This window comes from Octopus bimaculoides, chromosome 9 (assembly GCF_046866305.1).
Source record: "Octopus bimaculoides isolate indiv1 chromosome 9, ASM4686630v1, whole genome shotgun sequence".
Lineage (NCBI taxonomy): Eukaryota > Metazoa > Mollusca > Cephalopoda > Octopoda > Octopodidae > Octopus > Octopus bimaculoides.
Genome location: NC_142936.1, coordinates 44,186,341 through 44,212,855, shown reverse-complemented (window position 1 = coordinate 44,212,855; position 26,515 = coordinate 44,186,341). Strand labels below are relative to the sequence as shown.

The 26,515-nt window shown below is 39.3% G+C and overlaps 1 pseudogene across 1 annotated transcript; it reads left to right on the top strand.

Annotated features, from left to right (window-relative positions):
- The first annotated feature begins 3,298 nt into the window (after positions 1–3,298).
- On the top strand, positions 3,299–21,157 carry LOC149134073 (uncharacterized; annotated as a pseudogene). The gene is made up of 2 exons (XR_016243124.1): positions 3,299–3,437; positions 16,351–21,157. The product of XR_016243124.1 is annotated as an uncharacterized LOC149134073 (transcript).
- Positions 21,158–26,515: the final 5,358 nt, after the last annotated feature.

Genomic DNA, 26,515 nt, shown 5'->3' with positions numbered 1-26,515 from the left:
GACAGTTCTTTTTAATGTGCCCTGGTTCTAGGCACAGGTGACACTTGGGGGGAGAGGCGTCCCTCAAGTATCATTGGGTACCTGCAGCCAGCCATTTTCAAAAAATCTGGAAAGACCAGATTCTTAGCTGATTGGATCTACAGGGTCAAAACAGCTTTGGACCCAACTCAATCAGCCGCCGGCAATATTTTAACAATAAGCAGCTTGGATCCGCTGCCACCCAGACCCCGGCGTATAGTGTCTTCTATTCACTCGGGTTCTATCCCAGGTGGCAACCCGCAAACCCAAGCTCTTGTCAACTTCTTCCCACAATACGTAGGAAGAAACAAAATCTCTTTGCCCTCTAAGTGCTGATTCGCAAATTTGCGAGCCTTCTCAGGGGTGTCAAATAGCAACCACACCGTTGCATACTCGACCCGCCTGGCAATAAATTTTATAGATGGCAGATACTCTGCCAACTCTTTTTCAATTTGTATCTTTTTAAAGAGGACGATGGTGTCGAGCGACTTTGAGTGACTTCAAAGTATTTCATCCACTGTTTGGGTGGGACAATCTCCCACTCCAACGCAGTGTTGTTCATCTTTTTTGCCACGTTTTGGGGGAAAAGAGTTAAAAAAAAAAACACAAATGAAGAAAGGAAGAAGAAAAGAGAAAAAAAACAGTTCAAAAACACAGCAAATTATTCTTCTGGCCGTCTTGGTACTCCTGGCCAACTCGGTAATCCACTTGGTAATCCAGAGCACAAAGCAATCACACAACAATTTCACCAAAAAATGGGTAAAAAAATAAGCACAATGTTCGCAGTTATTGGAGAAGGGATAAGTCCCCAAAACACACTTCTCACCGCTAAGTGAGACACTAAGCACAACTACAGGCAGACAAATGCCCGGAACTCAGTGGAGATTTCTTGTTCGACAAAATAAATAAACACGAGCAACAAACCCCCACTGAATCTCTCAAAAAAAAAATGTCTTACCTTGTAGTTGTGCTTCACTTGTTCAATAATTCACGACGTTGATGTACAGCGTCATGACTCCTAGCAGTGCAAAGAAAAACACTGACTAACGCATGCGCGGAAGCAATTTCCTTACCACACGAAAACTAATTTAAGCCTTATGAAAGAACTTACCTAGTTTCGAAAACTAAGCGACTCCTTAGAAAAGAGAGATTACAAAAGAAATTCTGAAATGATGATTCATTGTCTGATACCAGGTCTGTTTTGCGTAAATTTTTATCTTAATTAACCTAAACTAAGATAACCAATCCTGCAATTTTATGAAAATGTCAATTGCCTGAACATGTCAAGCTAACTGACTATGCTTTCTAGTATGCACTGAATATATACTACTAAATATTCTCTGAAGAATGACTGTTCTTCAAAGATAAATCCTTTATGAATTTTTTTTTTTTTAATTGCTATACGAGAAAGTAAAATATCATTGAAGAACTTTGAAATGTCTGCAGATTATTGCTATTTCAAAGCTTCCTTTCACAAGTTTTAGAAAATAAGAAGAAATATAAAATACATGCAAACATTTGATAATTCAACATGTCTTCCTCTTTCTCTCTCTTCCTTCTTGTTATTTTCAAGCCATGTATTCCGTTTTCCCTCTAGTTTCATATTTTATGAAATCAGTGTTAAGATTGTTCGTGCAGTGAAGGCGGCGAGCTGACAGAATCGTTAGAACGCCGGGCGAAATACTTAGCGGTATTTCGTCTATGTGAGTTTTGTTGGTTACGCGTCGCACATGTGTTCGTGGTGAAAATTGCTGGTTATTAGTGTTATTATTTATAATAACTATTCTTTTATTAACTGCAGTTTCTGTTAAAATTCTAATTGTTGGAGTTTTTATTTGAAAACACTAAGTGCTTGTAGAAAGCACACGTTTGTTCACCCCCCCCCCCCCGCCGTTGGGGGAAAGAACGTCGTCTAACGAGAGGCCTAACGTTGGCACAGAAATGTCTTGTGAGACGAAAAATTTCTTGTTGTCTGGCGAGGAGCTAACTACAAGTGAAAAACCAGTGGATTCCCCCGAAAAAGGAATTTGTAATTCCCCCGTTACCAAAGCGCGCACAGCAGGATGTATGAAATATTTGGAGACGTGTCGGAAAGCTCGTCAGAGCTTTCACAAGAAGATTTCCCAACTTTGTCAGAAAGTATTGTGACCAAAAGGATTATCGATGTGCCTAGCATCCAGACTCAGCAGGCGAGAAAAGAAAAAAAAAGTTTTGCGTTGGCAGCTGGGAGTCGAACCCGGCAGCTGTCGACGAACAAGTCAGACTACATAAAATATTAAAAAATGATGGAAGTGAAAGATAGCGTGGTTCAAATACAACCACCGGAGCAATTTATGCTTGACAAAAAACAGAAAACAATAATTTTAAAAACTTATTGTTTACAAAAAAGAAAAATCGAAAGATTTACAGAAGAGAAGATTGAAAAGTATTCGAAGGAAATATGGAGCGACGTAGTGTATGTGACAAGAGGTAAGAAGTTTGGTACAGTGGAAGTAAGGTTTGCCAACAAGGAAATGGCACAAAAGCATTCCGTAGAGATTCTGAAAACGGAAGACGTGACGCTCATCCCCACCTATATGGGGATGAGAACGTCCAGAATTAATATAACAAGGGTCCCACCGGAAGTGGATCCTATGTGGGTGGTGGAGGCAGTCCTAGTCAAAGAGGAATAGAAAATTACCCTCCTCCAGGCTGCCGTTATCGAAAACGCTAACTTGACTGGTCAATCAGTTAGTTTCATTATCCAAGCTGACCCCAAAATAATTGAAGCAATTCCCGAGACAATTCAGATAGGGGAGGAGAACCTGGTGGTGTTTGTTGAGGGTCGAAAACCCCGGTGTCTTTTGTGCGGTCAATTAGGCCACATTCGAAGGAAAATGAGGAAAACTAGGAAGAGGAGAAAGAAGAAGAAAAAGAAGAAAAAGATGAGAAGAAAACAACAAACAAAAGAAAAATACAATCAGCAGCTCAACCGAGAGTGGCGACTACTACAGAACAACGACCAAAAAAGACTGCAAGAAGAGAAAAAGAGGAGAAAGGCATAATAGCCGTATACAGTAAAGATACTGAACTAATGAGAGACATTCAATTAATTAAGACTGCAAAAAAAATAGATAACTTTTCGGAGAAATACAACAATTATGACGTGTATGAAGTCTCAAATAAGACTCATAGAATTTTACAAAACAAACACCGTAAGTCAGTATCATCTATGAGACTGGACTTTAATAAGTCTATATTTAATGGACTACCAGCCCCGATAACGCGAGAAAAAGAAAAGGTGGAGACCCCACCTCCACCTGATAATTCTGTAATGAGACGGGATCTTAACAAACCTATTTCCAAAGACCTGCCACCTCCGACCATGTATCAAGAAAAGGTGGAGAGTCCCTCTCCACCGGACATGCCCTGATTAACAGGTAAGACATGTCTGTTTACATTGGTTGTTTAAATGTTCGTGGCCTGTTGTCTAGCTGGAAGCAAGGACGCTTCCTAAATGACATCAGGTCAAGAAAATTGGATGTGATTGTTGCAACGGAAACCCGAGTAAAGGGGCCAAGAGATCTGTCCCCCCTCCTGAACGGCTACGAGAAATACGTTTCTCCGAGTCGGGCAGGAGGTGGGAGTGGGGTGTTGGTCCTACTAAGAAGAAACCGGGTAACCGAGAAAAAGTTGGTTTTTTTCTGATCCAGAAGGCAGGCTGGTCGTTCTTGACCTGACATTCAGTTGTGGCAAGATAATCAGGCTAGTTGCTATTTATGCACCCAATATTATGGGCCCGCAAAGTGAATATTTTCGTGACCTGGGCAAGTTCCTGGCCACGTCGCATTCGCTAGTATTGTTAGGAGACTTTAACACAATATGTGAGGCAAACACAGATTGCGTTGGCTCGAACACGAACAGAAAATGTAACCCAGGCTTACGGGATCTGCTAAGTCACTTTCAGCTAGCAGACCCATATAGGTTGGAACACCCGAACACTCCACAACAGTGGACGTGGTCAAATAGTGACGGGTCTTCCAGAACATATCTAAATAGGTTTTTAATTAGAGAAACAGATAAGTCTATAGCTAAGTGTCCACAGTTTTTTCTAGTCAGCTACAGTGACCACAAGATGGTTACCTGTAAACTGACAATAGATAAGTTACATAGTCAGGGATCTGGCTACTGGAAACTCAATACGTCCCTTTTGGCGATTGAGGAATACAGAAAGCGGATCAAGATGTTAATACAGAGGGCATTGACAAGTACCATCATTAATAACAAATGGTGGTACGCCCTAAAAAGATCCATCAGATATGAGTCTATTAGGTTTAGCATAAGTTTAGCTAAGAAGGGACGTAGAATAGGAGATGGTATAGTTAAGGAACTAGAAGAAGCCTGGAGGACTGGCAATGCGGACCAAGTGAAGGTGAAAAGACTGGAGTTAAACCAGCATCTTGAAGCCCAACACATGGGAAGTATTGCCAGAGCTAAGTTACGTGCGATGGGAAGTGAAGGAATCAAGGCCGCTGGATGGGCCCGAGTGGTGGAAGCTCGGCAAGGAAATAGTTCCACGATACGGTCTTTGACGAACCATAATGGCGTCTTGATAAACGAACCCGAGAAAATGTGTGAGGCCTTTCGGAAGTACTTCGCCCAGCTGTTCGGGGGTGACGGCGGTCCTGGTGGTGGGAGAGCCCTCGAGGACTTTCTTGCCGGTCTGCCGTGTCTCTCGGTGTCGGATGCGGAGTCTTGCGAAGGGCCAATCACGCCTGGGGAGGTGAAGGAGGCTTTGGCCGACTGTAAAGCGGGTAGGTCACCGGGACTTGATGGTCTTCCGTATGAGCTGTATAAATGTATGCCAGACTTGTTCGGGCATCTACTGGCTGACGTTTACGCGAACTGGCAACAGAATGGGTTTATCCCCAGATCTGTGCGCCGGGGAGTAGTGACGTTGGTCAGAAAGGACCCGGAAAAGGGGGACGTTATAGAGAATTTCAGGCCCATCACTCTGTTAAACGCAGAAGTGAAGATTTTGGCCAAGGTCTTAGCGAAAAGGTTGGCGCGTGTCGCGGATGGTATAGTCGGGGAGGCACAGACATGTTCCATCCCAGGCAGAACCATTCAGGATACACTCCATCTTATCCGCTATACCATAGAGAGGGTTGGTAATAAATCTGGCAAAGGTGGGGCACTGGTACATTTGGACCAGTCTAAAGCTTTTGATAGGGTTGACCATCGATACCTGGCGACGCGGTTCGACCTGGGCCTTGGCTTCCTCAGGTGGTTTATCGCTTTGTACCACAACATTGACTCGATAGTTCGGGTGAACGGTATCTTTTTGAAGCCGTTCTGCATCAGACGCTCGGTTCGTCAAGGATGTCCGCTCTCACCGCTTTTGTATGTGGTGGATCTCGAGCCGCTACTGCGAAGGTTGAGTGGCATTCCGAGAGAACCAGGTCTAGAGGAGTTTGTTACGGCTTACGCGGATGATATCACTATCAGCGTAACCTCAGTAGCACGCCTACGTGAAATGGGTAAGTCTGTTGAGGCTTACGAGTAGGTGGTAGGAGCAAAGATTAACCGGGAAAAGTCGGTCGGCTTGCAGCTCGGCACCTGGGTTGGCAAGCCGATGCCTTCAGACAGCGTTGTTGGGCGCTGGACGGAGACCCCGGTTAAGTTGCTGGGAGTTAACACGCCGGACAAAATGCATAGCGGCATTTCGTCCGTTTTCACTTTCTGAGTTCAAATTCGACTGAGGTTGACTTTGCCTTTTATATTTTTGGGGGTCGATAAAATAAGTACCAGTTGAAAACTGGAGTCGATGTAATCGACTTACCTCCTCCCTCGAAATTGATGGCCTTGTGCCAAAATTTGAAACGAATATTTTTCATACTGTGAATATTAGTAACATAATTAGAAATAACTGTGGTGTGAAGAAATGACTATAGCAGTTGATAATTGATATAATTTTTTTCTTCGAGTACGGGTTACAAGTAACGACACATCGCAATCTTATTAGACATCATCAACGAAGCATATACGCCTTTATGCAAGAAAAGGAAAACCATGAAAGTTTAATAGTGTACTTGAGTATGCGTGAAAATTAGTACAGTAATCCCTCGACTATCGCGGGTGTTACGTTCCAAAACTCACCGCGATAGGTGAAGATCCGCGAAGTAGAAACGATACTGTACTGTATATTGATTATTATTATTTTTATAATTCGTACATATTTTATTATAAATGCAAAATAACACTACAGAGGAATCGACGTAAGCTTAAATAAATAAGCTGCGATAGGTGAACCGCGATATGGCGAGAGATTATTGTACATCATATAGAATAAATCACCGAAAGATATTAATCCTCAGGGACACCCTCCACTCGGAAAGTATTTGATATTAACATAATTCATACAGTAAGCAAGCATTAAAATGCTAATGTCACACTAACAATACTCCTCGTTGTTTGCTTAGTCATGCTAAAAATGTCACGCTACCTTAGTAAGAAGTTCTTCCACCCACTTTCACTCCCTTCTTTTATCATTTCCTCAGGGAGACAAGCACATACACACTTTGACATGTTGTTGGCACTCCGTCGCTTACGACGTCGAGGGTTCTAGTTGATCCAATCAACGGAATAGCCTGCTCGTGAAATTAACGTGCAAGTGGCTGAGCACTCCACAAACACGTGTACCCTTAACGTAGTTCTCGGGGATATTCAGCGTGACACAGTGTGACAAGGCTGACCCTTTGAATTACAGGCACAACAGAAACAGGAAGTAAAAGTGAGCGAAAGTTGTGGTGAAAGAGTACAGCAGGGTTCGCCACCATCCCCTGCCGGAGCCTCGTGGAGCTTTAGGTGTTTTCGCTCAATAAACACTCACCGCAATCCTTTGACCGCCAGTCCGCTGCCCTAACCACTGGGCCATTGCGCCTCCACTACACCTTGACATCCTTGTTACTTATTTGATTTTTACATTCATATGTTGTAAAATTTGATATTGTGGTTAAAACAAAATTAGCTTTACGGTGTATCTTGATCATTGCTGTGGTAAATTGTACGCATGGATATTTTGACAAAATGAGTCTACGAGAGATATGAATTTTGTTCAAGAGTAGTGCAATGCGGATGACAAAATGTGAGTCGTTGGCCTTCCATCAGATGAACCGTCTCGGTCATTTTGCACCTATTACGTACAATAAAGTTCATTTGAAAGCTAAAAGTTGCAAAGCTGGCTTTCTGCCACCAAACTATTTTGCATTACGCTTAAATCATTTCTGACGAAATAACCAAATTTGGACGACTGTTTAGTTAAGAAGAATATTCTTAATATGTAAATATCTTTTTTGATAAAAAATCTTAACATCAGTCGAGAAAGCATGTAACGTAACTTAACAACAGTTGGAATATTGCCAGTTGAAAGACCCTAAGATTATTTCCAGGAAATTCTACCAACTATTAGTCATAAGGAGAAATATAAAATTAATACAAATGACTGGTTTCTTAGCATATTTTTATCATTTTCTTTCTGTCTAACCTTTCACATTCTTTTCTATTCATATCTTCCGTTCTTTCCTTGTTCCATATTTTATGTTAATGTTAACTCATTTAATGCTGTTGACATTAAAAAGTTAATTACAAATATTTGAGCTTTGAAGAAAAGACGATATTTGTTACTGGTTAATATTAAATGCAGGTCACGGCTTCAAATACCGCCGACAACCTTTGATTTACAGAGTCAATGCACTCTTGATGACTCTGTGTGTGAATGGGATGGAAAACCTATTGGAGTGGAAGTGACAAATTTGTAGAGGAATGGTCATGGGTGTTTAGTGTAGACTTGGAAGCAAAGCGGGTAACGAAAGTAGAGGGTTTCTCCATGATAGGGTACAGTTTACAGAGTCGTCTTTGTCTAAAAGAGAGGAAAAGACACTCCGTTAAGTTGGTAGTGATCCCTTTTTGCATGGGACTGCTGTTTGGGAAGCGAGAAGTGCTTGACGAGGACACCCTTTGCATACCGAACGTTGTAAACACTCAGGAGACTCGGAACACTGGAGTTTTCTTGTGTAGAAGATGTAAAGGAATATGGCTAAAAGGACCTATCTGTTTTATGAAGACTCAGAAAAGAAGTAAAATTGCTCCTAAGGATAAAAGGCATAAAACTTGCGGAGCTCCTACGTGGGATAAGTAACGTAAAACTGGCGGAGCTCCGATCAGTTGTAAAAACCTTTTAGCCATGTGGAATTTACCTTTTTCCAAATTATATCCAAAAGATAAATTTCACTTTGAGCTGATGAAACTTTCCTTTCTCAAGCGTATACATATTAGAAGTGCTGAGCAGTGATTTTTATAAATATAAACTTATTCGAATCTGTAAGAAGGACATTCATTGCACTTTGTCATAAAGAAATATTCTCGCTGTAGACGAAAATGTGTTAATACACCAGATTAGTTCGAAGCGCCCTCTATCCAGATCGATGATCGCATACATTTCTAAGTTATCTCCTCATCAGCATCGTACACTGGGAAAGGAGACAACTCCAAACTGACTAAGAAATTAGGTCTCACTTGTTAGAATCCAATCAGAATATTTTGCTTAGTGGCGCTAACCGGCGGCCGACCGTACTAAAATACGGATTGGAGGCGCTAATCATTGATTTATATAAATATATACTTGTTACCAGATTAAATATGCTTGAGATATATTCGAACTTGTAAGAAAGCCATTCACTGCATTTTGTCATCGAAAAATATTCTTGCTGTAGACAAAAAGGTGTAAACACACCAGATCAGTTAAAGTGTATTTTTATGATAATTATATTTTCACTTCGTGAAGGAGTGTGGCTTAGTGATAAGGGTAATCGGCTCACGATCATAAGGTCGGGAGTTCGATTCCCGGCGATGCGTTATGTCCTTGAACAAGACATGTTATTTCATGTTTCTCCAGTCCACTCAGCTGGCAAAAATGAGTTGTACCTGTAATTCAAAGTCCCGGCTTTGTCATATTCTCAGTCACGCTGAAGTTCCCTGAGAACTACATTAAAGGTACGCGTGTCTATGAAGTACTCAGCCACTTGCACGTTAATTTCACGAGCAAGCTGTTCCGTTGATCGGAACAACTAGAACCCTGGTCGTCATAACCGACGGAGAGCCATTTACACTTCATCTCAATCAATTCGGTGGTCTATTACCGTCTTATTGCATGTGTACAGAGTCCTAGACTGAATCCATACAAGAAACTTTTATTTATAAAATTAAGGTTAATAACGTTTTAACAAACTCAATGGTAAATGTTCGAAAATGAAATCTAGTCTTGGACCATGGACACAGCTAGGAATTAGAGACCTAGTGTCAATCGACGATCAAACAAATGAAAATATTGTGTAGATGTAAATGTTACAAAAGATGCAGTCTGGATATTAGGTCAATGTCCTGGAAATGATCAAGATGATTAATTGGCTTAACACTGGGATAATCTCACTGAGACTGACGTATTTAACTGATGTTTATCGAAATACATATATGCTTAAGTTGCTCTAACTGTTGGTCTTGTTGTTGTTATTGTTATTGTTGTTATTTTTGTTGTTGTTGGTGGTGGTGGTGGTGTTGTTGCTATTGTAATTGTTGATGTTGCTGCTGTTGTTGTTGTTATTGCTGCTAGTGGTGTCGTTGTTAGCGCTAAACGAGCAGGCTTATGATCACAGGTTTTTCCAGATACAGCCGCATAACATTTTTTTTAATCCAATGTTTCTCCGTGTTTAAGACAACAGAGAGCAATTTGAAAGACATTTCATTGTTATTTTCAGCTGCAAGAAGTCATGCGTTCACTTAGGGAATCCTAGCCGGTACATCCCAACGCACATCGTGTGTGTGTGTGTGTGTGAGAGAGAGAGAGAGAGAGAGTTGCAGGTGTAACTGTGCGGTAAGTAGTTTTCTTTCCATTAGTGCACCGATATTTCAACCTTGCGTCTCGTCAGCCAAAACTGATGCACGCTGTCTCGTCATTTACCGTGCACATTACGATTTATTATCGGTTGAAAGACATCAGAACGCATCAACAAGTAATTTGTTTGCTGAATCCTATAAAGAAGATAAAAAAACTTTCCTTAGATCCATTAGTCCGTAGTATTTTGTTCAAGGAAACACAACAAAATCGAAACAAACACTGATATCCCAAAGTCACTTTACCCTCAATGAATCGAGTGTGCTACGAACACACATTAATCTGAAACGAGTTGTTCTCCGAAGGTGAAATACAACAGCGGCTGGCATATTCATGTTCTAATCTACCTGAACGTTATTAAGAATGAATATGAGTGTCATCGTTTTGATTCTCGCTGTTTATCGTGCACATTACACTTTACAATACACATTACACTTTACAGTACACGTGATGAGTCTGTGCAGACTTTTAAGCCAGCTCCTAAAGAGGGCTAAATAGCATGACTATAATACGTCTATAATGACTATATGGTGGTGTCTGATCAGAGGTTAAGGACAGATGAGAATTAATTCTGCAATCCAGTCCCAAGTTGAATTCCAACTGTTGGCCAATGTGTCCTGCAGTTCTGATCTCAACGTAAAATTAACGAAGCGAATGTCATTTATCTCCCCCTTGATCTTTGACGTCGTCTGACAAACGCCACCAAGATGACATGAATTAACCAAGCTTTACCTGCAAGAAATAGCAACCCAAATGCTTTTAAATCAGATCTCAATACTGGATGTTCAAGAACCAAATGAAGAGCAGATTTTCAACCCCGGGATCATCCTAATTCCAAAATGGTATATGTCTATGTACGGTAAATGTAGGCTGAAATACAGGAGTCTCAGACGGACAGATAGAATTTCGCTTTTATTATAAATTTGAAGATGGCCTCTATCTTTAGCGCAGGCGACAAAGCCAAAACGAATCAGACATTCAAATATTTGTTTGAAAACTTTGTTTCGTAAAATACAGGTGATAGAGATAGTGATGACGAATTCCATACTTTCGTATGCTTAGTCAAACAATAATGATAGCTATCCGCTATCAACCCCTCCTTTTCGTTGTATTATATGTATTATACCAACGGTTCTTTCTTCGGTTTATATTGAGGGGTAATGCTACATACCGTTGCTGTTGATGCTATTGTTGTTTAAATTCAGGTCCACCTTCATAAAGGAGATATATGACCAATCCTTTTTCACACCAACTTGTACTAAACGGACCATGAAAAAAAAATGGTCATGGTTATATTACACTCTCGATCAAAATCTCGTTATAACGTGAATGATATATATTTCAGTCTGGCTAAACCAGAATAATATATATAATTGTGTAAAGATACGGATAGTTTTCCTAAACTCTTCCAAAATCTTAATTACAGTAAAATATTATTAATAATATAAACAAATAGGCATTCTACGCAGATATATTATAACGGTAATGTCCAAGGCCTTCCTATCATAACCAACACGAGCATTTATTTTCAAGACATAGTTTATTTAGGACTACACTATCCGATGTTTCATTTTCTTCTTTTCTTTCTCTCTCTCTCTCTCTCTCTCTCTCTCTCTCTCTCAAAGAGAGTAGGTTACGATTTGAGGATGATATGACTGATATTTTCTGGCAGAGAGATATTTTTGTCGTCGTTGTCGTATACGAAAGCACCTGTAAAAAATATAGTCAGGAATTAAAATCTCGATTAAGATACCGTTAAAATCTCGCTCTAGGTTTCGTCAAGCTAGGTCGCACGTTTTTCTGGGAAATCGAAGTTGTGTGTGGGATACAAAAGATTAAGAAACATTAGCATACAGTACTGCAAAATCGCCGGACAGCTGCAAAGTAGATTTTTCTTTTGGGAAGGTGGAATAAGAAGAATGCACAAACAGTTATAGCGGCCAGTTCTCTTAACCTACCTACTAAGAAGAAAAACGTATTACTAATTAAATGATTGTCTTCGTATGAATTTTGGTAACACTCGACTTAATGAGAAGGAAATAAGCAGAATAGTATGACTGACGTGTTTAAAAATCAGAATAGTATGATGTACGCATTTCAAAATCAGGTTACTGCAAATAACGTGCTCTTAGTGAAATCAGGTTTTCTAAAAAAATAAAAAAAGCGAAGATTCTCACGCCAAAGAACGACAAGTATCTTTAAATGCTACTAACCGTGTGATCATGTTTTGTTGAAAGTTTGGACCGGCTTAGCTATTTCCTAAAACCCGTTTTCATCTACGATTTATATGCAGCCATTAACGAAATCTATCCAATACAAAATCAGTAGAACACTGGACAAAGTGTTTACTGATATATAGTTGTGTCCCTTGTACTTTCTGACTTCAAATCACACCAATGTTGACTTTACTTTTCATATTTCCGGGGCCGATGTAATAAAGTAGCAGATTGTTGCTTGTGTTAAAAATTATCATTATTATTTTCATTATTATCAAAGGTAGTGAGCTGCCAGAACTGTTAGCATGTCGAACAAAATGCTCAATAGCATTTCTTCCGGTGCCTTACATTCTGAACTTTAAATCCAGCCGACATCAACTTTATCTTTCATCCTTTTGGAGTCGATAAAATAAAGTACTAGACAAGTACTGGGGAGAAGTGGTGGTATCGACTGATACCACCACTTCTCTCAGAATCACTAGCCTGGTTCTTAAATCAGAAATAATTATTTTTCTTGTTAATCTATATGAAATGACAGACATGTTAAAATGCTGTATCAATTTGATCTCTCTTAATCATATCAAAATTAATTTCCTTCTCTCTTGCTTGCGTCAGGGTTAGCTTGATCCCCCTTGCACATATCAAGTCACATCAGGATCAGCTTAATCTCTCTTGATCCTATCACATCATATCAGAATCAACTTGATATCTCTTGCTTACATCAAGATCAACGTGATTCTCACTTGCCGATATCAGCTCTCATCGAGATGGTGAACGAACTCGCTCAAAGACCATTGGTACCAATGACCAGGCATATGCGGTGGAAGTAGCCTCTCTAGGAGATTTTGAACTTGATAGGTCAAGCTAATATGATCTCTAAACTGCAATACAATTCTAAGATCGTTGTCCTACCCAATGATTTGAGAATTTGCTTTGGTTATTGTGGGTTTACATATGGCCAAGTAAGGCAAGTATATGATACTGTGCAAACCGTTCTTCTTTTAATTTTTAATAATCTTGGTCTTATTCAAGCACAGCTGTTGCTTGTGAACATAGATTCCACTTTTCACCTCATTGATTAATAATGATTATAGACATATCATGTTTCACAAATGTACCCCAGTACGTTCAGAGCAACAGCGCCATAGCAGATTCCACAAGCGTACTTCAACAAAGGTCGATCGTTCGCACTCCTGGTTTTATTCGCTAATGCGTACGTAGTTGGAGCACAGAGCTCTGCGTGTATTGTCATATTGCTTGCATTGTGTAGTCAGTGGCACATGTATTACTCTATGCATCAGGGTAAAGCATAATGACATTAACGGTTTGCGTGGCGTAAAGTGCGCCCGCTGCTGCTACAACTACAGTTGACTATTTAAGAGTAGCAACACTTGATAAAGCAAATGAAATAAGAGAATTAGACCAAAGTCACATAGACAAATACTTATGAATCAGTGAACTAGATACGATACAACACACACAAATGAAAGAGAAGAGAAAAGAATACTATAGACGAGTTAGATTAATACTGTAAACAGAGCTCAATGCGGAAAACAAGATAATAGATATCAACATTCTAGCCGTCTCAGTTATAAGTTACAGCTATAATATAACTGGGCTCTAAATGAACTAATCAAAATAAACTGGAAAACAAGAAAAAATAATGACAGGATTTAGGATGCACCACCCAAAATCTGACATATAAAAGTTATATATACAATGTATCGAAGGTGGTAGAGGCCTTATACAGCTAGAAATCTATTACAAAATAACCACCATAGTACTACAGAAATACTTACTTCAGAAGCAAGGAAAACTAATACAAAGTGCCAAAAAACAGGAACAAAACAAAAAACTGTTTTCAGTCTTTAAGGAATCTGACAAATACAAAAAAGAAGTCATAGTACCTAACAACTATGAAGAAAAAGAAGAAACAACTGAAATCCAAACTAAAACTGGAACAGCAACAGATCATGATCAAACGATGACAAGAAAAGCCCCTTCATGGCAAATACTGGGTTAACCTAAAAAGAGAAAAAATAGACAAAGCAAAATCCCAACAATAGCTGAGAAGCTCAGGATTCAAAGCAGAGACTGAAGGATTTTTAATTTGCAGCACAAAATCAAAGCCTTTCCCACCAGAAATTACCAAAAACATATAATGAGAATAAACATAACAAGTAACTGCAGAATATGTGGAGATGGACAAGAAACAATAAATCATATTGTCTCTGACTGCCCAGTCCTGGCTAAGAAGAAATATATCCACAGATACGACAGAGTTGGGACCTATATACACAGGAAGCTATGCTAACACTATGGGATAACAACAGAAAAAAAGATGGTGTGGGCACGCGCCAGAAAAGGTCATAGAAAATAAGAAAGCAACCATATCCTGGGATATGCCAATACACACAGATAGAGAAATTAAGGCTAATAGGCCTGATATAGTTGTCAGAGTTCACAAAAAAAATTGCTTTTTAATCGGTGTATCAATACCAACAGATGATAATGTTTCTCTAAAAGAAACAGAGAAACTTTCAAATACAAAGATCTGGAAATAGAAGTAACTCGAATATGGAGTCTAAAAACAAACAATTCTTATCATAGTAGGCGCATTAGGTATGATAAGAAAATATTCAGACAAACGTATAACGAAAGCACCAGTTACAACAATAAGTAACAATAAGAGCATTACAACAAACCACAGCACATACCTAAGGCACACAGAGCTGCGCTCGGTAGTGCAGTGAAAGCACGTGATAAAAATAAGACTACTGAATGATGATGATGATAATAATAATAATAGCAATAATAATAATAATAATAATAATAATAATAATTTTGATCGAATAATATTGATCAAAGCGATCAATACTTTAGCTATACCGGTCGTAACTTACAGTTTCAATATTATTAACTGGTCAATTACTGAAATCTGTAATCTGGACAGAAAAACACGAAAATCGTTGACAATGAATAAAAGAATGAATAAAATGCATCATCCTAAAGCAGATATAGAACGACTTTACTTGCCCAGAAAAGAGGGTGGCCGTAGACTTTTACAACTGGAATTGACAATGAAGATTACCACAATTGGCCTAAACACTTACCTGAAAAACCCTAATGACTGGATGCTAAAGCTTATCTTAAACCATGAAAACAAGAAAATGTTATACTCAGTAACAAAACAGGCAAAGAAATATGTAAGTGAATTCCAAATACAGCAAATCCCAGAATTAGACGTACAGGAAACAAGCACAGAAAAAGTTAAGCGTATGGAAACCTTTTTTAAAATTGTTGCCTTAAAAACTCTCAATGGCAAATACCCAAAGAGTGCAAGTAATGCTGATGTTAACAAAACCCTTACTCATCAATGGTTAGTGTCTTCGGGCTTAAACTCAGAGATAGAAGGGTTTATCATAGCAGCTCAAGATTAATGCTTACCTTCAAGAAGCTGCCAAGCCAACATCTTAAAGAACGGCAGTGGCTCAACGTGTCGTGTATGTAAACAACAAAATGAAACCATCGATCATGTTTCCTTGTGCAGCCTTCTTGCGCCTACAGAGTATCTCAACAAGCATAATAGAGCGGTACAGTATATTCACTGGGTAATTTGCAAAGACTTGGACCTACCCCATGATAAAAACTGGTGGGAACACAAAACACCTCCGCTGCTTGAAAAATGATCCTTTGGAACTTTACCGTTCAAACTGAGAGAAAGATAGATGCCAATAAGCATTTCAGACAAAAATCATGACTCCTTATCGATATGACTGTCCCAATAGACATAAATGTATCTGTCAAGACCTACCAAAAGCTGAGCAATTATAAAGATCTTGAAATAGAAATCGGCAAAATGTGGAACTTCAAAACTAAAAAAATACCTATTGTCATAGGTGCCCAAGGACTGATCGCAAAAGGAGCTGATTACTACCTAACTCAGATACCAGGAAATGGAAAAATGGAAGAAATTTTTTAAATGGTGCTCATAGGAACTGTTCATATCCTACGAAAAATATTGTCTATGTAATCCCCAAAACATTTTAACCTGTAAACATTGTCAAAAGTACTTTTAAATGTACATAATAGCAAATATCTTTTACTGTCACCTTATGATTACGCTACCATCTTATAATCGAATTACTTTTAAAATAAACTTATAATTTTCTTATGTTTTCACAGACATCCTCTAGAACAATACTTTGTGCAATACCAAAACTATGGCACCTTAGTTATAACCTCTCTACTATAGGCCCAAGGCCTGAAATTTTGAGGAGGAGGATTGCCGATTACATCGACCCCAGTACTCAATTTATCGACCCCGAAAGGATAAAAGGCAAAGTCGACCTCGGCGGAATTTGAACTCAGAACGTAACGGAATTTGAACTCAGACGAAATACCGCTAAGCATTTCGCCCGGCATGCTAACGATTCTGCCATTTCGCATCCTAGCTATAACACGAACTTGTCTCTTGAGGTCTCTGGTTGAGACCTGGAGCCAACTTGTACAAATACAAAGCAAAAGCCAAACATATAATCATAATAATAGCAGTTATTACTTTTCTTGTCTTTGTGGTGTTCATTTTAGTTTACCCCCAATAAATCACACGCATATGCGAATCACTGCTAATACGTTCCTGGATAATCTACTCCGATTTTTGAAGATTTATCTTGATTCGTTAGATTACCACTCCGGATTACACTGAATAGACACACACACACACATACACGCACGCGCGTACACACACACACACACACAAACACAGGGGGCGAAGAGAGCAAGAGGCAAATATCTGCATGAGTGTCTTAGTGTGTTTAGGTATGTTTGTTACGTGTGCAAGTGTGTGTGTTTCAATTTACAGTGTAATGAAATATTTGAAATTATGTTGCACAGCTTTTTCATTTTATTCTGACATCTATGACTTCTTTCCCTCTCTACTGCAAGTTCCCGATTTAGCTTTCCTCAGAGACTATAATATATATATATATATATAAGCAGATAGACAGACAGACAGAAATATATATGCATATATATATATATATATATATATTGATATATACGTAATGATCTCTTTTCACAAAAATTTGTGTGCGTGTGGTAAGTAGCTTGCTTACTTCCGGTTTGCTCACTGCGCATGTGCGCCAGATTGGCTACTTGCTGTGAACGAAGATAGACATGAGTTTCGGCTCTGTCTATAGAAGAAAAAATTGAAGAATTCGCCGGGGTAAGTCGTTTTTGTTGCTCAGCTAGGCAGCAATTTATTGCTTCTATTTTATTTCTTAGTAAATTGTTGTCCAGCGGTGTGGCATCTTCGCTTTCCTTGGCGAGTTTTTTGTGTGTTCGTTGTACGAACAAATTTTGTATTCGCTATTTGTGGGAGGCGAGTTCGCTTGCCCATAGTAGCGAAAATTTTTGTTTTGACTTTGAGCCCCCCCCCCCCCCCAAAAAGCAGCTTTGAGTGAAGAAAACTTTTGTGAATTTTGACGTACAACTACAAGTAAGACTTTTGTGTTTTTTGGAATTTAGTGGGGGTTTGTTGCTCGTGTTTACTTATATTTATGTCGAGCAGGGACTCTCCACTGAATTCCACGCATTTGTCTGCCTGTGGGTGTGCTTAATGTCTCACTTAGCGGTGAGAAGAGTGTTTTGGGGGTAATACGCCTCCAAAAATTGTGAACTTAGTTTCTAAAGGTTTGTTGGTTTCAAGCCGTGAATTGAGAACTACAAATGAATATTGTGAACTTTGTTTAAAACGGAGAAGGAATTTATTGTTTTCAGACCAAGTTTTGAAAGCTAATACATTTAAAGAAAAGTCTTCCTCTTGCTTTGAACTACACCACGTGGAACTACGCAAAGGATTTAATTTTTACCAGCAAAGTGACGACTCCAGCGGAGCCGGGATCAAATCGGGCCGGAGTACCGTTGTGGCCTGAAAGTTTGTTATTCTGTCTGGAACTTTATATTTTATTTATTCTTTCTGAACTGTTGTATTTCCTTTCTCCTTCTTTTATGAACTTTTTTAGTACGAACTGTTTATTTTATTTCTTCCGCTTTTTTTAACTGTTTTCTCTTTTTGCCTGTTTTTAAAATTTTTCGTTGTGGACAATTTTTACCATGGCAGAGAACATAAAGAAAAATAAGGCCACTGCTGTGGAGTGGGAGATTATCCCACCCAAGAAGTGGTTAAATGATTTCAGGGAAAGAACGGTGGTGTAGCGGACTTATGCTAGGTTACTCGACACCATTACGGTCTTTCCCAAAGTGGAAATTGAAAAAGAGTTAGCAGAATATCTGCCAACTATCAAGTTTATGGCAAAGGGTGTCAAATACGCGACGGTTTGGTTGCTATTGGACACCCCTGAGGTGGCTCGCAAGCTTGCGAGCCAGCCCTTAGAAGGGGAAAAAATTCTGTTTCTTCCCACATACTGTGGGAAGAAATTAACTAGGGCTTGGATTTGTGGTCTGCCACCCGGTATAGAACCTGATTGGATAGAGGATACTATCCGATGGGGGCTAGGCGGCAGTGGAGCCAAGCTCTTAAATGTGAAAATGTTACCTACAGCCGATTGGGTTGGGGCAAAAGCGGTTTTGACCCTGTGGACCCAATCAGCCAGGGATCTGGTATTTCCGGATTTTTTGAGGATGGACGGCCAGAAATATCCGGTAATTCTTGAGGGACGTAAACCCAAGTGCCACCGGTGTCTGAAGCCCGGTCATATCAAGAAAGACTGTCCCCAGGACCAGAGTAAGGTCCTGGAACAGTTAACAAATGTTGTTACCTCCGGTCCTCCAGTGGAGGGAGAGACAGAGGAAGTCGAGGAGGTGGAAACCTCCTCGAAAAAAGGGAAAAAAAGGAAGAAGGTGGGCAACAATGGTTGCCCACCGAAAATCGTGGGGGAGGAGGAGGACCTTCCAGCAAAGGCGGAAGTACGCTCTACTCCAATGGCCCCAAAGAAAAAGAAAAAAAGAACGAGGCACGGCCGGTGCTCGATAGTGCACCGCCGGCGTGTCCCGACACTCCGTTGGTGGGAATTGTGCCACCAACGGAGGAAAGCAGGTCGGCGGGAATTGTGCTGCCGACAGTAGAAGCTGTGAGCTCACCCTGTGAGGAAGAGGATCGGCTAATCCTATTCCGAAAGGGAGGGGCCCTGCAGAAATTTGTGAATAAAAGGAAGCGTCATAGAGAGGGAGTCATCACCTGTACTAGGGATCCGGACTGGCCTCCGCAGGTGTCTGCGGAGGTCGTGTCGAGTAGTCACATAAGTGCGTTGGTGAATTCCTTCCCCCTCGGCGAATTCAGTATTAAAGAGTGGCCCGACCCAGACCCATCGTGTTGCTTGAGAGAAGCGAAGGCTATATCGGGCGAAAAAAACTAAGAGGACGAGTGCCTCATATTGTGTAATGAAAAATCGTAAGAGGCAAATGCCTTAAATTATGACTTTTTATGTACGAGGTTCATAGCCTCAATGTGAAAATTTAATTTTATAAAGAACGGTGTTATAGAGAAGCAAAGTTCGGCGGGCGGCTTTTGCCTTTTCTCATTATACCATCATATTTATCATCCATTTCATCTCATTAATGTTTTTGTCCAGCCCGTAGCTACTCTCTATGTACTGCCTTTATGGCAAATTGAAATGAAATAAAGTAGCTTGCTTACCAACCACATGGTTCCGGTTTCAGTCCCACTGCGTGGCACCTTGGGCAAGTGTCTTTTACTGTAGCCTCGGGCCGACCAAAGCCTTGTGAGTGGATTTGGTAGACGGAAACTGAAAGAAGCCCGTCGTATATATGTATATATATGTGTGTGTGTGTCTGTGTTTGTCCCCCCACCATCACTTGACAACCGATGCTGGTGTGTTTACGTCCCCGTAACTTAGCGGTTCGGCAAAAAGAGACCGATAAAATAAGTACTAGGCTTACAAAGAATAAGTCCTGGGGTCGATTTTCTCGACTAAAGGCGGTGCTCCAGCATGGCCGCAGTCAAATGACTGAAACAAGTAAAAGAATAAAAGAGTATATTTATACTTGAGTGTGTATGATTGTATGTACATATGTATGGATGATTAAAAGGATAACTATGTTCAAGCTTAATCTTTTGTATAAAAGATTTATCATATTTCCTTATTAGTTCGGAAGTTCTGGGGTTGTGGAGAGCGTGGTGTCACCCTTAACTACCGTTACTATACAGGGATAGAGAAGACTTTTGTTGCTCTTGGCAAAGCCGCGAAGAAAGTAGCTGTTCTAAGAGAAAAATAGCCTGACAAGATATGCAGTTAAAATAGTACAATTCTTCTTGCAATGCTTGTCATTGGAACTTACTATGGCGACCGACAGTGTGGCAAAAGTGCTGTGTAAGCTTTTGCCACTTAAATCCAATGACGTACAGACGTCTCACAATCATTTCTTAATCCGTTTTGTATTTTATAAAGTCTTGTGGCGATGGATATCTGCGCACGTGCAAGGATGGAAGTAAATCAGATCAGGCTGAATGTGAGACGGTTATCATCTGACAAGATGAGGCCATAACCACCACCGCCACTACCACCACCATCACTATCATCATCATCATCGTCATCATCATTATCATCATCCTCATCACTATCATCATATATATATATATATATATATATATATAAATTAAAAGGGTAAAGGGCTATCAATTTATTAATTAATAAATCAATTAACAATTAATAATTTTTACCAAGCCCATCGGTATGAAAGCACCATTATTGGTGGAGAACTTATTCAAAAGTTCATATATTTATAAATATAATTAAGGGATCAGCAAAATATTTGCTTCACCATATACCGAAGTTCAGAAAATAGCAGCTAAAAAAGCTGAGAATCTCACAGATAGCACCACTTGTAACTCACAAAAGTAAAAACATGAAGAAAAAACAATGAAAAACTAACCAATTCAGATGATTATCAGCAGACGCGTTTCAGGATTATGATTAATAATTAATAATTAATAATCAATTTCCTTTTGTGAGTTACAAGTGATGCTATATATATATATATATATATATATATATATATATATATATATAAAACATTGCAGTTTGGCAAAAGAGACTGATAGATTAAGTACCAGACTTAAAAATGAATAAGCACTGGGATCGATTCATTTGACTAAAAATTTTTGGAGACGGTGCCTCAGCATGGCCGCAGTCTAATGACTGAAACAAGAAAAAGAAGAGACAGACAGACAGACAGACAGACAGACAGGTAGTTAAGTAGGCAGCAGACAGGTAGGCAACCAGGCAGGCCGACATAATACATACATACATATCAACCCGTCCGGAACAAAGTATTACTGAACTTGGAATCTTAGGGGAAGAACTCAAATCCTTAATTCATACGCTACAAATGATCACGATGTCTGGGACTACAAAAACCTACAAGACCTTCTTAACATTTAAAGGATGGCGGTTAAATCGTGATACTTTCCTTCACAAGTCGGGTGGCCGATCAAAATTTACTCTAAATTAAAAAGAGAAAGAGAAGGCATACATACATACATACATACATACATACATACAATCCCAAGGTGCAAGCGCACGTGTAGGCTATGTCATGTTTCTGTGGGAGACACCAGGCATGTGATTAGCCGCTATCCTAAAATGTCGTCACGGTACTACTTCCTTATGCGGCACGATGTTGTTGCTAAAACAATTTACAATGCCATCCGCAAAAAAGACTGTCCTGAAATAAACTTAGAAAATCTCTCTGTTATGGAATACATTCATAGAACCAACTCAAAGAATACTGGTAGAATATTCCCATCAATATTTCTGTCAAATGTAAATATAACAGGCCGGATATTGTTGTTTGGCACAGAGGGGCAAAAGTATGTACCATCGAAGAGTTCAGTTGCCTTGCAGATATAAATATCTCTTTGAAAATCAACGCAAAAGAGGATATCTATGGACAACTGCTTCAAAATTCATATTCATACCAATAATAATTGGAGCACTAGGTTTTGTTAGTAAATCCTTAAAAGAGAATCTGGATAAACTGGGATTTTCAGAAAGAGAAATTGACCGACTAATTCGTAGATTACAAGTGCAATCTGTGAGTGGAACAGTAAAAATATGCAAGACCTTTCTCAAGTCCCAAATGTGAATTTGTCTGTGTTAACTACATCCCAAAGATGGAGCCTTGTATCTTTATTGGAACCGGCTCCCTTTATAATAATTAAAAAATAGAAAAGGCACATACATACATACATACATACATACATACATACATACATACATACATACATACATACATACATACATACACACACACACACACACACACACACACACACACACACACACACACACACACACACACACACACACACACACACACACACACACACACACACACACACACACACACACACACACACACACACACACACACACACACACACACACACACACACACACACACACACACACACACACACACACACACACACACACACACACACACACACACACACACACACACACACACATACATACATACATACATACATACATACATACATACATACATACACATATAAACTAATATATTATATAATTACAATATTATATCAAAATGCATACTGAATAGTATTTCTCTTTTATAATAGCATGACGTTTATCTATTTAAAGAGAGAAATACAGTTAATATGGCATATTTATTGACCTCGATAGGGCGGATGTTGTTCCCATAAGGAGCTGAAAAGATAAGATATCGTGTAACTAAATTAACGTTGGGTATTTAATCTAGCACACTACCATTTCTGCCACCCCTGTGCCCTGCTCCGTCTGACTGTCTGTCTGTCCATCTCTCTCTTTCTCTATCTCTCAATAATAGACATTTATCTGCAATCATTGGAAGCATTACGGCTGACCCTTTGTGTTCACGTTATCATTCTACCGAACAGAAGCCTTGATAGTTCCTATTCGGTCAATGCAATGATTCTGTGTCGCTTAACTTCAACCAGTATTGTTTATCTCGGTGGTTTTCAACCGGGATCCATATGGCTCCTGAGAGTCCATGGAAGATTTTGTGGGGTCCACGCAACAAAATATCAAATTGAGGATCCACAATAGTATTTTAAGGACCTTTGAGAAAATTTTGCTTTGGTATATATCGCAAGAAACAACTAGGCTTCTTCCAACATTTTACATTGTTCAACCTACAAAAGTTAATGTGTGAAAAATAAAATAGGAATTTTGAAAGATATTGTTATATTTCGTAATGGTAATTTTGGGGGGGTTTTTTTATCTAAATAAACACATGCGCTATATATTCGTTCTTCACTCGTTTATTATTGTTCTTATTTTATCTTAAGTCCATTGTCTGGAAATCTTTCGTCACACATCTGTGACCTCTTCAGCAACCCTTTCCATCCACGTGTATCCTCCTGCTCTGCCTAGTCCATTCTGTCCTATGATGTGTATCCTTAACTGTGTGTGTGTGTGTGTGTATGTGTGTACGTGCGTGTCTGTGTTTTGCATGTATGTTTGTGTGTGTGTGTGTGTATGTGTGTGTGTGTGTGTGTGTGTGTGTGTGTGTGTGTGTGTGTGTGTGTGTTGAGTGTAGGGGTGCTTACCCACTACACCGTACTTTTTATATAGTTGTTGTTAGCGTTATTGTTGTTGTTCTTAGTGGTACCAATTTTGAAAGAAATTTCTGTAACACTAGTTTTTAATCATCGAATGTCTATGGAGGTCCACTACAAAAAAAAATAGTAATAAAAGGGGTTCATAGATAAAAAAAAAAAATGTTGAAAACCGCTGGTTTATCTGCATATAGGTCCACAGAGTAGGTATTTAGTAGCTGAGTATAAGTCCTATATAATACGTACAACTAGTGACTGAATTTTTAAGAACTCTGAATAAATAACGTTTATTTCCTCAGTTTTATATTTAGTTCAAATTCACCTGCGGATACCAGACAGTGGCAAGTAGCCACTTCAGTTTTCACTTCCTTGAAAATATGAAAATAAGCCGTCTGTAAACGTTTGTTTAGTTGCCTTACTTCATCATCGTAAGACATAATCTAACATTAAATGTTAAGTCATTTTTTGTTGTTGTTTTTAAATGATAAATTTGAATGTCACCGAACTCAAGTTTGATTTCATATGATTTACTGGATAACACTGGTGGTGTGGAGAGGGGAGGCTGGTATTCATGGGCGACTGCTGGTCTTCCATAAACATCATTGCCCGGACTTGTGCCTGGGAGGGTAACTTTCTAGGTGCAATCCCATGGTCATTCATGACCGAAGGGGGTCTCAGCAATAAGTGATGCAATTATCACTAAATTATTGATAAAGCAAGACGCTTTATTTCACATTACTCCAGTTTCACTCAGCTGGCAAAAATGAGTAGTACCTGTATTTCAAAGAGCCAGTATTGTCACACTCTGTGTCATGCTGAAGCTTCCTGAGAATTACATTAAGGATACACGTGTCTGTGGAGTGCTCAGCCACTTGCACGATAATTTCATGAGCAGACTGTTCCATCGGATCAACTGGAACCCTCGTCATCGTAAGCGACGGAGTGACAGTAAAAAAAGATTAGTGATGTACAATGTGATCGACACTCAGCTTTTTAGCAATCCACAGAGAGTTTTATGCCTTACTGTGTTGTTTTGGGGTCTCTGAAGTTTTTCATGTGAATTTTGTGAACTTTCTAATCAAAAAGATGTCGAGTATAGGCGCAGTTTTCTTAGGACTCTGTAAATCTAACAGAGTCACGCATAATCATACCAGTCAGGCAACTAAACACATGAATCTTTTTGTTTGAATCAACATCGCAGTTTCTCACGTGTTGCGTTGTCTTCCATTGTTGTATTTAATAACATTTATACTGTTTTTCTCCTTTCTCTTTTCTTAGAATTGTGATAAATTTAAAGAAGTTTTATTGTGGTTTTATAAAATAGGATATCCGTTTACGAGTGGAGGCGCAATGGCCCAGTGTTTAGGGCAGCGGACTCGCGGTCATAGGATCGCGGTTTCGATTCCCAGACCGAGTGTTGTGAGTGTTTATTGAGCAAAAACACCTAAAGCACCACGAGGCTCCGGCAGTGGATGGTGGCGAACCCTGCTGTACTCTTTCACCACGACTTTCTCTCACTCTTTCTTCCTGTTTCTGTTGTGCCTGTAATTCAAAGGGTCAGCCTTGTCCCACTGTGTCACGCTAAATATCCCCGAGAACTACGTTAAGGGTACGCGTGTCTGTGGAGTGCTCAGCCACTTGCACATTAATTTCACGATTAGGCTGTTCCGTTGATTGGATCAACTGGAACCCTCGACGTCGTAAGCGACGGAGTGCCAACAACATCCGTTTACAAACGATAGCCCAACAACCTTTCATTTCTTTAGCCTACAAGATTTTATATAGTTTCTGTCTTGCATATATTCTGTCAGAATTTATTTCATAAATTTTCCTCAAATTTCCAACACTTTTCTATAATTGACACATTCCTAAATTCTATATTAATCGATATTCGAATGGTATAATCACAATTAAAGCAATGTTTTTTCTTAAATTACTATTACATAACTGTTCTAGGATAACTAAACTCTTTAGCAGAGTCACAGAAGTACAAATCTTTGCAAATAATATTTTGTATGCTTCTATAGTCAAAGCACTGGATTTTTTTCTTTCACTGACTTTAACCTTTTGTACTCGGGTTTATTACAAATGCCATTACCACGGCTTCCAGTTAACTGATCGATGATCTTTAATCAATAGAAGAAAGCAGGCTGATGTTTGTAACCCTTCCAAATCACGGGTTATTGTAAATAACAAGATACTTGTGGATAACCAGATATTGTAAATAACCAGATAATTGTAATGGACAACGTAAAGGTATTCCCGGACGGCGAGCTCCCTGAGTCGTTAGCACATAAGACAAGATGTTTAGCGTCATTTCTTCCGGCACTTTACATCTTGAGCTCAAATACCGCCGAGATCAGCTTTGCCTTTAATTCTTTCGGGATCAATAAAGTAAATAGCAGCCAGGTTATGGCGTAGATGTAATCGACTAACCTCCTCTCCTACAATTTCTAGCCTTTATGCCAAAATTTGAAACAATATACATACATACATACAGTTCTATATTTAAGAGATGAGGAATTATGTACATTATTTACATTTGACGGATATTTGTCCTCATCTTGTCTGCTGTTAACACAATGTTTCGGCTGATATACCCTCCAGCCTTCATCAGGTGTCTTGGTGAAATTTCGAACCTGGGTTATCATTCCTAAGGTATTTTTCGATGTTGTTGTTATTATTATTATTATTATTATTATTTTATTAATATTCAGGTCACTGCCAGGAATCGAACTC